The sequence below is a fragment of the Lytechinus pictus genome, chromosome 6, assembly GCF_037042905.1.
Source record: "Lytechinus pictus isolate F3 Inbred chromosome 6, Lp3.0, whole genome shotgun sequence".
Taxonomy (NCBI): Eukaryota; Metazoa; Echinodermata; class Echinoidea; order Temnopleuroida; family Toxopneustidae; genus Lytechinus; species Lytechinus pictus.
In genome coordinates, this window is record NC_087250.1 from 26,771,071 (window position 1) to 26,783,269 (window position 12,199).

General features: G+C 39.0%; 1 pseudogene; it reads left to right on the forward strand.

Moving 5' to 3' along the window:
- Window positions 1-8,878: 8,878 nt before the first annotated feature.
- On the forward strand, window positions 8,879-10,923 carry LOC135154371 (V(D)J recombination-activating protein 1-like; annotated as a pseudogene).
- Window positions 10,924-12,199: the final 1,276 nt, after the last annotated feature.

A 12,199-nucleotide genomic window follows, 5' to 3' on the forward strand; every position in this document is an offset into this window, starting at 1 on the left:
TTTGTTGTTGATAACCTTTTTTTTTTTTTTGCTTGTCAATTTTTTTTACCTGTGTCCATCACAATATTTCAGGTGGACTCCCCTAAATTTTGTGGCTTCCGCCGCCAGTGATTATGTTTGGTTTTAGTGCTCACAATATTTTGCAACCGTTTTCATATAATTATAATAAGTTTATTAAGTTTGCATTAATCTCTTTCATGATATTGTTATTGGTTTTATACACTCTTGCAGTAGTATTAATGTTCTTTATAGTATAATACAAATTATATATCCTAATCCCGCCCCTTTTCTTCTCCTCTCCTTCTCCCCCTTCTTCCTCTCCTTATTATTCTATCCTTGATTTGTTCACATAATATTGGTCCAATCATTATAGGATCAGAAACACCGGCGATAAACAGAAAATGTCAGTCAGTCTGCCGATCAGCATAGTATTTCAGCCGGGGAGAATCAAGTCTAGACTTTCCAGAAAATCAAAGTGAAATTGTTTTATGTTGCGCATTGCGATTTGTTTACTTTCCGAAGTTTTGAAATGTTTGCAAGGCAATTTAACACTGTAAACAGCATAAACTCCCCCCCCCCCACCCCCTTAGGCCTCCTGTACATTGCAAAATTGTACGACTGCAAGAGCGCATTTGATATGCAAATTTTGCTGTCAACAAACTTTTCTACATTGATCGCAAGTACATGAAGTAAGAAAGTAAATATGATATGGGATGGCTGCCAGCAAAGGAAATCTAAATCATCAATTTTTAACTGAATCAATGCGTAAATCATTTTCAAATATCAATAAAAAGTCGGGTTTTTGTGATGTTGGTTAATTACATCAGCGTGTAAGACATGGGGAAAAGGGATCGAGTTAGGCCCTATTCTATGTATGATTTCTTTATGTAGATCTATATGGAAAATGAATTATAACAATGATCTAAAGTGAAGAAATAAATTATCAGCAATCAGTATAATAGTAATTAGGAAACTATACTTGAAAAAATACAATCGTGTTTTTTTTTCTCGATACCTTAGTGTCTCGGATGCATCAGACACTGGCCTATGAATTTTCTTAGGTTAATTTCACCAAATCATATTAAGACATATTAAATTAGTTTATCAGGACCTAGGCCTAAATGTTATTTTTGATATTCATCTCTTCCAAATTATTAGAAAATAGAAGTCATATTAATGTATCGAAATTTTACCAAAGCAAAAGCAATTGGGACTGTAAATCGTTTGCCTTTATTATAGTTGTATAGGCCTATATTATGCGCTAGAGATAGGCCTATATAGGATTTTTGACCTCAGTTTTGCTAGATTTTTTTTGTTATTTGAACTTTAATCCAGTGCAATATTTAAAATTTTGCTTTCGCGCTCAAATGTCATCAATTTGTCCTGTTCTGTGCTCATCCGTGTACATGCCCCATAGGTACTGTACGCGCATGGCAGGCTGCGAAGACCTATCGAGCAATGGCGGCCGGTCTCCGCGTAATCACAGCGATTTGACGAAGTACGCCCTCTAGCGTTATTAGTATACATCTCTATGGCCAGCACCGACACCGGCACCTAGTTTATTGTTAGTAATTCTCTTTCAACATCTTCCTAAGATAGGATTTTCAGTCAAGTTAAAAGGAATAACATGGCAAGGTAAAATTTGAAGTTTTTATATGGAATTTTATAGCAATGAATGTCTGGTTACTGAAATTCATTACAGAGGGCAAAACTTACTATTATTAATTAATGTTATTTGGCTGTATAGGCCTAGTACCGTACACAATCATGGCTGATCCACATCAGGAATGGTGTTCCAAATATTCAAAACTATTGGACAGTAAGACAGAAAAGAGGGGAAATGAGCCGTCGGCATGCTGGCCATTTAAAGGGCGAACAAAAAATGGGTATGGCTTAGTGGATGTGAACATCCCAGCCCCAGGCAGCCGTAAGACCACTAGGCATGCCCATCATCGGCTTGTGCTGATGACAAGGGTGGCGATGACTTGGGAGCTAGGTTTCGTCTGAGCTCCATGAGTCCATGCCTCTCACCTTTGCGGTAATCGCATCTGTGTGAGGCCAAGGCCAAGCCATTTAGTGTTTGAGAGCCATATGAAGAGAAAAAACAGCGTCAAATTTGCCATAATTTGAAAACTTGCCAATCCCACGAGCCCCCTTGCATCATATCAGCCTGACTTAAGTATCACTGTGAGTGTGTGACTAACTGAGACTACAGTGAGTTTATTAACTAATTTTAGGGAAATTAGGCATAGAGGTCTGGGCCTAGACTACATAATTATTAAACAAATAAAGTGATCCAAAGTCAAGATCTAGTTTCCCCTTTATCGCAGATCTTTCTGTCATAGCTAGGAGTGATCACTTTGAATAGATATGTGAGTGTTTTCTAATTGTCCCTTCACATAAGAGTGGAAATTGCTGTCATCTTTCCACCTTTTTACCTTTTGATACAGTTTGTATTTATACTCCCTATGTGTAGCTTTGGACTTAATTGCTGTCATCTTTTTACTTCTCTTTCTCCAGTAGTCCCTTCTCTGCTGCAGATGCAAGAGCTTGTGTCGAAGTCTTGATCCCCCTTTCACTGGAACCTGGGCAGCTAAGGCCTTGTCAAGGATCGATGCGGGGCCCCCGTTGGTAAGTTGTATTGCAGAATGCTCTCTGTTTGCTTGATTTCTGACATAGGTAGTGGAATGCTTTGGGTAGGTTACTCTGAAAGCAGAATTCATTGACTCTGCCTTTTGTGTTGACAAATTAAACCGTGTTCTCCTGAGGGTTTGAGTGGACAGTCTTTGACGTATTGTTCCCAAAATTTGTTGCTGATCTCTCATATTAAGCGTTATCCGCTGTCTAAACTCCAGAGGTAAAAAGGGAAATTTGAACCCTCCGTTACATGCTAGGCTCTGGTTCCAGCACAGTTCATGATTTCCAGTATAACACAAAATCATTGCCTCCCCACATCTTTGCAACTGTTCTTCGTATACTAAAATGTCCCCTGATTGATTATGTGCTGAATTTAATTCAGCTTGAACCCTGTAAGCAATGTCGCCTGCCATTGCTCTCTGCTGCTTGTCTCTCAGTCTTGAAGTTTTACCTGGGAAAGAATTTTTGCTCAGAGTAAGTCTTTCCAATTTTTTACACGGAGACCGCTTCAGGTGATTGACACAAAGGTATGATGTTGGATCTACACCAGCTGCGCTCTTCATGACTTCTTGGACTCCCCTGTGAAAGTGTCCATCACTATCGCTAACAACACCTTTGACAAGTAGCTGCGTTTTATCTCCAGTAAGTAATTTTTGTGCACATTTTTGTCCACCAAGCATTTCGTCCCCTATGTTATCACTCATCTTTATTGTGGCTGTACACTTAGGATGGTTAGGGCAGGCAGGTTCTTTTCCTTGACCAACTAATCTCTGGCCTACTCTACAAAGTCACAACATCACGAGCTTGAGTCGCTGGTGCAAATGGTGTTCTCCCCTTTGCATGGCTGAGAGGTATGTTATATTGTCTGTCAATTTCTATGTTAATAGGTGTATTTCTGTCCATCCCTCTGTACTCCAAAATGTCTTTCACCTTCCTGCGCTTTTCTGCCATATCCAATTCATTGGCAGCGGCCAAGATATCACCACATTTGTTAGCTGTCTTTTGGAAACCGCTAAGTGATCCAGTTGGAATACTCATTGCTGTTAGAATCCTGCTTGCAGCAGCATTTGCAATACTGCTTTGGTATAGCCCCACCTGTAGAGCCATGTTTGGTACAGCAGTTTTTCTCCCTGATTCTGTTTTATCAATCTCTCTGAAAAACTTTAGAGCGGTTGATTCAAATTTACAAGTCCTGCACCTGAATACGACAGTAACTGCAATTCCTCTTATCTTTTCTTTTTCTTCAGGAATCATCCAGTCCATGTTTGAACACCCAGGGCTACAATGTGAATGCTGTTGGCAAGCTTCATTAATTGATGGCCATGGTGAGCTTCTCTACATCAACAATCCGATGACCGACAGCTGAACCATCAGTGGATGTCAACATTTTTGCCAGTGGTACAGAGTCTTCTGATGTCTTTGGCCTGAGAATCATGGTTGTAGAAGAGCGACTGACAGGTTGATCATGCTTGTGAAGAAAGTTGCCACGCTCATCACGGGACATTGTGCGGTCCAAGTCCTCTCTTGTTAGACGTACATATTTGGTCTTGAGAATACTGTTGGAATTACCAGCTTCCCACTTCAGCCCCTTATTCCATGCTCTATGGCCAGGTACAAAAAGGTTCTTTCGCTTGTCAGATAGTTTCTTGGGGCCCATTGTGATTGCTTTTGGTTTGGCAGGGAAAGTTTTCACTTGTATTTATACACTTTTCTACTGTGCATCCTCCCCCCCCCCCCCCTCCTCCCCACAATAAGGAGAAGAAAAAAAAATCACAATTATGTCATGATTTCCTCCCTATTTTACAGGGAAATCATTTTCTTTTTAACCCAGAAGGGCAGCAGTGACGTATTTTGTAGCCAGAATTCCATGAGTACTTCCATGTCCTTCACCTAGTTTACATTACACAATTGTTATGGTGACAGATTCATATTCCACACTGGCCAGCAATAAATGTCCCTTTAGTATACTACTGAATCAATACTCTGGATCATGATAATAATCACAATGTATTCAGCTATCATTCTCTGTCATTTGGCTCTTCTCAATAACCCCCTCCCGGCCCCTCTCTCTCTCTCTCCCCCCCCCTCTCTCCCTTTCCTCCTTCCATTTTTCATCCCTTTCTGTCAACATGTCACTCATTTTCTCTGCCTTCTGTAAAACTATGAATGTTATTACACACAAGGCACTTAGATTTGCTTTTTCTTTTGTTTTTATTGTTTTTTCTCTTGAATTGTGATATTAATTTCAAGTGATAATGACTTAGAAAAATGAATCAAGTACTATTAAAACACATTTACAACATTTCAAAGGTGATGATTATCATTAAATTTCAATTCATGAACATGGATTGAGCTTAAACATTACAAAATTTTCTTATAGGTGCATTGTTTCAACATTGTGTATTCTGTCTGTATTATAACCCTGGAGAGACAATGTTTATTCCCTGATCAGAAGAGAACGGGGTCTCCAAAAAAAAAAAAAAATTAACATTATGCATATGATACCCTAAGGTTGTGCCAAAAAAAAAAATTCCCAAGTTCAGTGAGAATCGCACCCTCTCAACAGGTATTGTGCAGTAAACAGGGCTAGTTGGATGTAATTGCTGCTGGAAGGGAAACTGATTAAAAAGAAGGTGTGCAAACACTCTGAATAAATGCCTGCCCTGTTGTTCTATCATGAAAACCCAATTGGCAGCTAACTAGGCACCATTTTCTTCAAAATACTCAAACAAATATAAAAATGCCACTTTTGCCATTGACTTTGTATGTAATTTTGGCACTCTCCTACATTGGGGTCTTAAATGCAAGACTAGCACGTGCGTAGTAATCAGAAATATGTGTAGATCGTAGACCAAAACATAAACAGGCCAGCACCGACACCGGCACCTAGTTTATTGTTAGTAATTCTCTTTCAACATCTTCCTAAGATAGGATTTTGAGTCAAGTTAAAAGGAATAACATGGCAAGGTAAAATTTGAAGTTTTTATATGGAATTTTATAGCAATGAATGTCTGGTTACTGAAATTCATTACAGAGGGCAAAACTTACTATTATTAATTAATGTTATTTGGCTGTAGGCCTACACAATCATGGCTGATCCACATGAGGAATGGTGTTCCAAATATTCAAAACTATTGGACAGTAAGACAGAAAAGAGGGGAAATGAGCCGTCGGCATGCTGGCCATTTAAAGGGCGAACAAAAAATGGGTATGGCTTAGTGGATGTGAACATCCCAGCCCCAGGCAGCCGTAAGACCACTAGGCATGCCCATCGGCTTGTGCTGATGACAAGGGTGGCGATGACTTGGGAGGTTTCGTCTGAGCTCCATGCCTCTCACCTTTGCGGTAATCGCATCTGTGTGAGGCCAAGCCATTTAGTGTTTGAGAGCCATGAAGAGAACAAACAGCGTCAAATTTGCCATAATTTGAAAACTTGCCAATCCCACGAGCCCCCTTGCATCATATCAGCCTGACTTAAGTATCACTGTGACTAACTGAGACTACAGTGAGTTTATTAACTAATTTTAGGGAAATTAGGCATAGAGGTCTGCGCCTAGACTACATAATTATTAAACAAATAAAGTGATCCAAAGTCAAGATCTAGTTTCCCCTTTATCGCAGATCTTTCTGTCATAGGAGTGATCACTTAGAATAGATATGTGAGTGTTTTCTAATTGTCCCTTCACATAAGAGTGGAAATTGCTGTCATCTTTCCACCTTTTTACCTTTTGATACAGTTTGTATTTATACTCCCTATGTGTAGCTTTGGACTTAATTGCTGTCATCTTTTTACTTCTCTTTCTCCAGTAGTCCCTTCTCTGCTGCAGATGCAAGAGCTTGTATCGAAGTCTTGATCCCCCTTTCACTGGAACCTGGGCAGCTAAGGCCTTGTCAAGGATCGATGCGGGGCCCCCGTTGGTAAGTTGTATTGCAGAATGCTCTCTGTTTGCTTGATTTCTGACATAGGTAGTGGAATGCTTTGGGTAGGTTACTCTGAAAGCAGAATTCATTGACTCTGCCTTTTGTGTTGACAAATTAAACCGTGTTCTCCTGAGGGTTTGAGTGGACAGTCTTTGACGTATTGTTCCCAAAATTTGTTGCTGATCTCTCATATTAAGCGTTATCCGCTGTCTAAACTCCAGAGGTAAAAAGGGAAATTTGAACCCTCCGTTACATGCTAGGCTCTGGTTCCAGCACAGTTCATGATTTCCAGTATAACACAAAATCATTGCCTCCCCACATCTTTGCAACTGTTCTTCGTATACTAAAATGTCCCCTGATTGATTATGTGCTGAATTTAATTCAGCTTGAACCCTGTAAGCAATGTCGCCTGCCATTGCTCTCTGCTGCTTGTCTCTCAGTCTTGAAGTTTTACCTGGGAAAGTATTTTTGCTCAGAGTAAGTCTTTCCAATTTTTTACACGGAGACCGCTTCAGGTGATTGACACAAAGGTATGATGTTGGATCTACACCAGCTGCGCTCTTCATGACTTCTTGGACTCCCCTGTGAAAGTGTCCATCACTATCGCTAACAACACCTTTGACAAGTAGCTGCGTTTCATCTCCAGTAAGTAATTTTTGTGCACATTTTTGTCCACCAAGCATTTCGTCCCCTATGTTATCACTCATCTTTATTGTGGCTGTACACTTAGGATGGTTAGGGCAGGCAGGTTCTTTTCCTTGACCAACTAATCTCTGGCCTACTCTACAAAGTTTGTTTGTTGAATTGTAAGTTACAATGTACTTCTCCGGGGTCACATTTTCTGTCACAACATCACGAGCTTGAGTCGCTGGTGCAAATGGTGTTCTCCCCTTTGCATGGCTGAGAGGTATGTTATATTGTCTGTCAATTTCTATGTTAATAGGTGTATTTCTGTCCATCCCTCTGTACTCCAAAATGTCTTTCACCTTCCTGCGCTTTTCTGCCATATCCAATTCATTGGCAGCGGCCAAGATATCACCACATTTGTTAGCTGTCTTTTGGAAACCGCTAAGTGATCCAGTTGGAATACTCATTGCTGTTAGAATCCTGCTTGCAGCAGCATTTGCAATACTGCTTTGGTATAGCCCCACCTGTAGAGCCATGTTTGGTACAGCAGTTTTTCTCCCTGATTCTGTTTTATCAATCTCTCTGAAAAACTTTAGAGCGGTTGATTCAAATTTACAAGTCCTGCACCTGAATACGACAGTAACTGCAATTCCTCTTATCTTTTCTTTTTCTTCAGGAATCATCCAGTCCATGTTTGAACACCCAGGGCTACAATGTGAATGCTGTTGGCAAGCTTCATTGATGGCCATGGTGAGCTTCTCTACATCAACAATCCGAAGACCGACAGCTGGACCATCAGTGGATGTCAACATTTTTGCCAGTGGTACAGAGTCTTCTGATGTCTTTGGCCTGAGAATCATGGTTGTAGAAGAGCGACTGACAGGTTGATCATGCTTGTGAAGAAAGTTGCCACGCTCATCACGGGACATTGTGCGGTCCAAGTCCTCTCTTGTTAGACGTACATATTTGGTCTTGAGAATACTGTTGGAATTACCAGCTTCCCACTTCAGCCCCTTATTCCATGCTCTATGGCCAGGTACAAAAAGGTTCTTTCGCTTGTCAGATAGTTTCTTGGGGCCCATTGTGACTGCTTTTGGTTTGGCAGGGAAAGTTTTCACTTGTATTTATACACTTTTCTACTGTGCATCCTCCCCCCCCCCTCCCCACAATAAGGAGAAGAAAAAAAAATCACAATTATGTCATGATTTCCTCCCTATTTTACAGGGAAATCATTTTCTTTTTAACCCAGAAGGGCAGCAGTGACGTATTTTGTAGCCAGAATTCCATGAGTACTTCCATGTCCTTCACCTAGTTTACATTACACAATTGTTATGGTGACAGATTCATATTCCACACTGGCCAGCAATAAATGTCCCTTTAGTATACTACTGAATCAATACTCTGGATCATGATAATAATCACAATGTATTCAGCTATCATTCTCTGTCATTTGGCTCTTCTCAATAACCCCCTCCCGGCCCCTCTCTCTCTCTCCCCCCCCCCCCCTCTCTCCGGGCCCTTTCCTCCTTCCATTTTCCATCCCTTTCTGTCAACATGTCACTCATTTTCTCTGCCTTCTGTAAAACTATGAATGTTATTACACACAAGGCACTTAGATTTGCTTTTTCTTTTGTTTTTATTGTTTTTTCTCTTGAATTGTGATATTAATTTCAAGTGATAATGACTTAGAAAAATGAATCAAGTACTATTAAAACACATTTACAACATTTCAAAGGTGATGATTATCATTAAATTTCAATTCATGAACATGGATTGAGCTTAAACATTACAAAATTATCTTATAGGTGCATTGTTTCAACATTGTGTATTCTGTCTGTATTATAACCCTGGAGAGACAATGTTTATTCCCTGATCAGAAGAGAACGGGGTCTCCAAAAAAAAAAAAAAAATTAACATTATGCATATGATACCCTAAGGTTGTGCCAAAAAATAAAATTCCCAAGTTCAGTGAGAATCGCATCATTTGGTAGTGTATCCAATATCCTTCAAATGCTAAAGATATGAAAGGGTGTTTTTCAATATTTTTTCGCGCTACAGGGGCTCAAACCAAGACTACGTGCAAACTTGGTTGCAGTCACAGTGCTCACAGGGTTTCTTGGGCAACTAATTAAGGTCCCATAAAATCTAGCATTGACAAATTACTGCTCTCCCATGGGACTGAACAGATCCAGTAGTAATCCCTCTCTATGCCCACATGAAAAAAATTGCTGAGATATGCACCGTTGATTTTATATTAATATTTTTCCAACCATTACGTCATTTTAGGTACGGGTCTAAAGGGGATTCCCGAAATTGCCGGATCCTATTAGTGGTGTGCGCCCTTCAGAGGGTGCGATTCTCACTGAACTTGGGAATTTTTTTTTTTGGCACAACCTTAGGGTATCATATGCATAATGTTAATTTTTTTTTTTTTGGAGACCCCGTTCTCTTCTGATCAGGGAATAAACATTGTCTCTCCAGGGTTATAATACAGACAGAATACACAATGTTGAAACAATGCACCTATAAGATAATTTTGTAATGTTTAAGCTCAATCCATGTTCATGAATTGAAATTTAATGATAATCATCACCTTTGAAATGTTGTAAATGTGTTTTAATAGTACTTGATTCATTTTTCTAAGTCATTATCACTTGAAATTAATATCACAATTCAAGAGAAAAAACAATAAAAACAAAAGATAATTCTAGAGAAATTTAATATTGACATTTCAGAGGACACTTTAGATATAGGGGCCTACACCCAAACAAATTTTGCAGCACATGCTATTGCCATCTCACAATCAAGAAACCATTACATTGGACACCAAAAAACTGGGACACACATAGGAGAACATCACACTGTCATACATGTACACATTTTAAAGAAACACAAACACCAGGCAGACCAAAGAAAAGAAAAGCTGGTGGCCGCCCCCCTGCAACAACAACACCCCAGTCTCACTTTTCTCAATTAGGAGTATCACTATCAGGAACAACAGACAATCAAAAATACAACATCAATCAAGACACATTTCACATTGATAATTCACTACAATTCCTTTTGTGTTGTGTTTGTAGGTCTGTTGTGTCATGTCCTGTCGAGTCACCTTGTAACCACCTGTTTTGTCTTGACTGTATATCGTCTCTCTTTGTCAAAGTGTCTGTTAGCTGTCCTCTTTGTAACATTCAATTTCATTATTCTCAAACACACACACCAGCCGCATACATCATCACATTACTACAAAATCTTCATGTTCAGTGTTCACATTGTAAAACATCCCTTCACTACACCCAAACATCAGGCCATTCGTGTCATACTCGTGTAAACTGTGACCATACATACGCAAAATGTACGCAAATGGACCTCAACACCCAACAACGCCGGCAGATAGCCTCTGAATACCTCAAATGTCAGATGGCCAAGTCACATGATGGTATGTCAGCCAGCATAGGTTTAGCAGGTCGTGGAAAGGTAAATGCAAAAGTCTTATCTCCTAGCTACCGGTAGTTTAAAGTAACAATCATCATCACATATTTCAAACTTGCAGAAGATTTTGTGGAAGACGAACAAGTTAGGGTCTCAAAATATATCATTCTCTTTATCATTGTCAGTCAAATTTATTTCAGAAGTTTCAACATTTAAAAAAGTTATTTCAATAGTCCCAGTAGATTTGAATTATGCAAGGTTGATCAGGTTGAATTCACATATAAAGGCAAATGATTGGGTATATATTACCCAAGTAATATTAGTAAATATGTATTTTATTATATACATATTATATATATAATTTCAGTTTCATACATTTAAGTTTTCATACTGTAAAGAAATTAGCCATTAATGTATTTTAGTTCACAGTATAAGAAACAAATAAAATAATCATAATGGTGCATATATCATGTAAGTATAACAACAAAACTTTGCCCCCCCCCCACCAAACAAAACTAAAAATAACAAAAGAAAACATGGATTTCTAGAAAGTCATAGATATCATTTAATTGCTATAATTTAACTATTTTCTAGATACACAACCCTGTATGTTGAATCCTCATTAGATATACATGTATTCTAAAAGATTTTAATAATTTTACACCATTATCTTGAATAATATAATGTTATTTTGAAAATGAAACTTCAGCGGTAACTTGCCATCTATATATTCTTACAGCCTATGAGAGCTTTCAAAATTCCAAGCAGCATCGTACCAAGTACAACCTGTTCATCATCCACCCTCCGTAAAAGAACGTCAATAATACATCATGTAAGGCAAGAGGTTTCTGGTGGGAGAGAGGCAGCCGATACTCAACAGCAACATGAAGTTTCCCAATCTGCAAGCATCACAGGGATCTTGGGCCCACAACCCCTCCATATTCCATCAAGAGACATTATGGAGCTGAAAAGCTTCTTCAGCTTGAGTTGGAGAAAGCTACGACGTTTGAAGAGGTGACTTGAACAATCTTTGTTATGGACATTCATGTAATTACACCCCGGAAGAGGGTACTCAGATTTGGTTTGGACGGGGATCTGCAGCTGAAGAGTTCATACCCATACTTATTAAGTTAATGGGTCATTTAGTCAGAAAGGAATAATAATAATAACAATAATAATAATAATAATAACAATAATAATAATAATAATAATAATAATAATAATAATAATAATAAAAATAATAATAACCTGCTCAACATTTGCAGCACATGATACGTCTCTATGGACTTTTAAAGTACTTTGGATGTTCTTACCCCGGCTTTAGCCCCTGGAGCCTTTATACAGATCTCAGTGCATTCAAGGAATGAATCCTACCAGGTACCCACTTACAACACCTGGGTCGAGTGTGGCAAATGTAGATTAATATCTTGCTAAAGGACATTGGTACTGTGGTGGGATTTGAACCCCAGATCTCGTGGTTCACATTCCCTTGACTTATCCACAGCACCTTTACAGGGTACCAATTAAAAGGTATTTCATTTTTTTGTAAAGACCACTTTTGCATCTCGAATGATATTCTCAAACG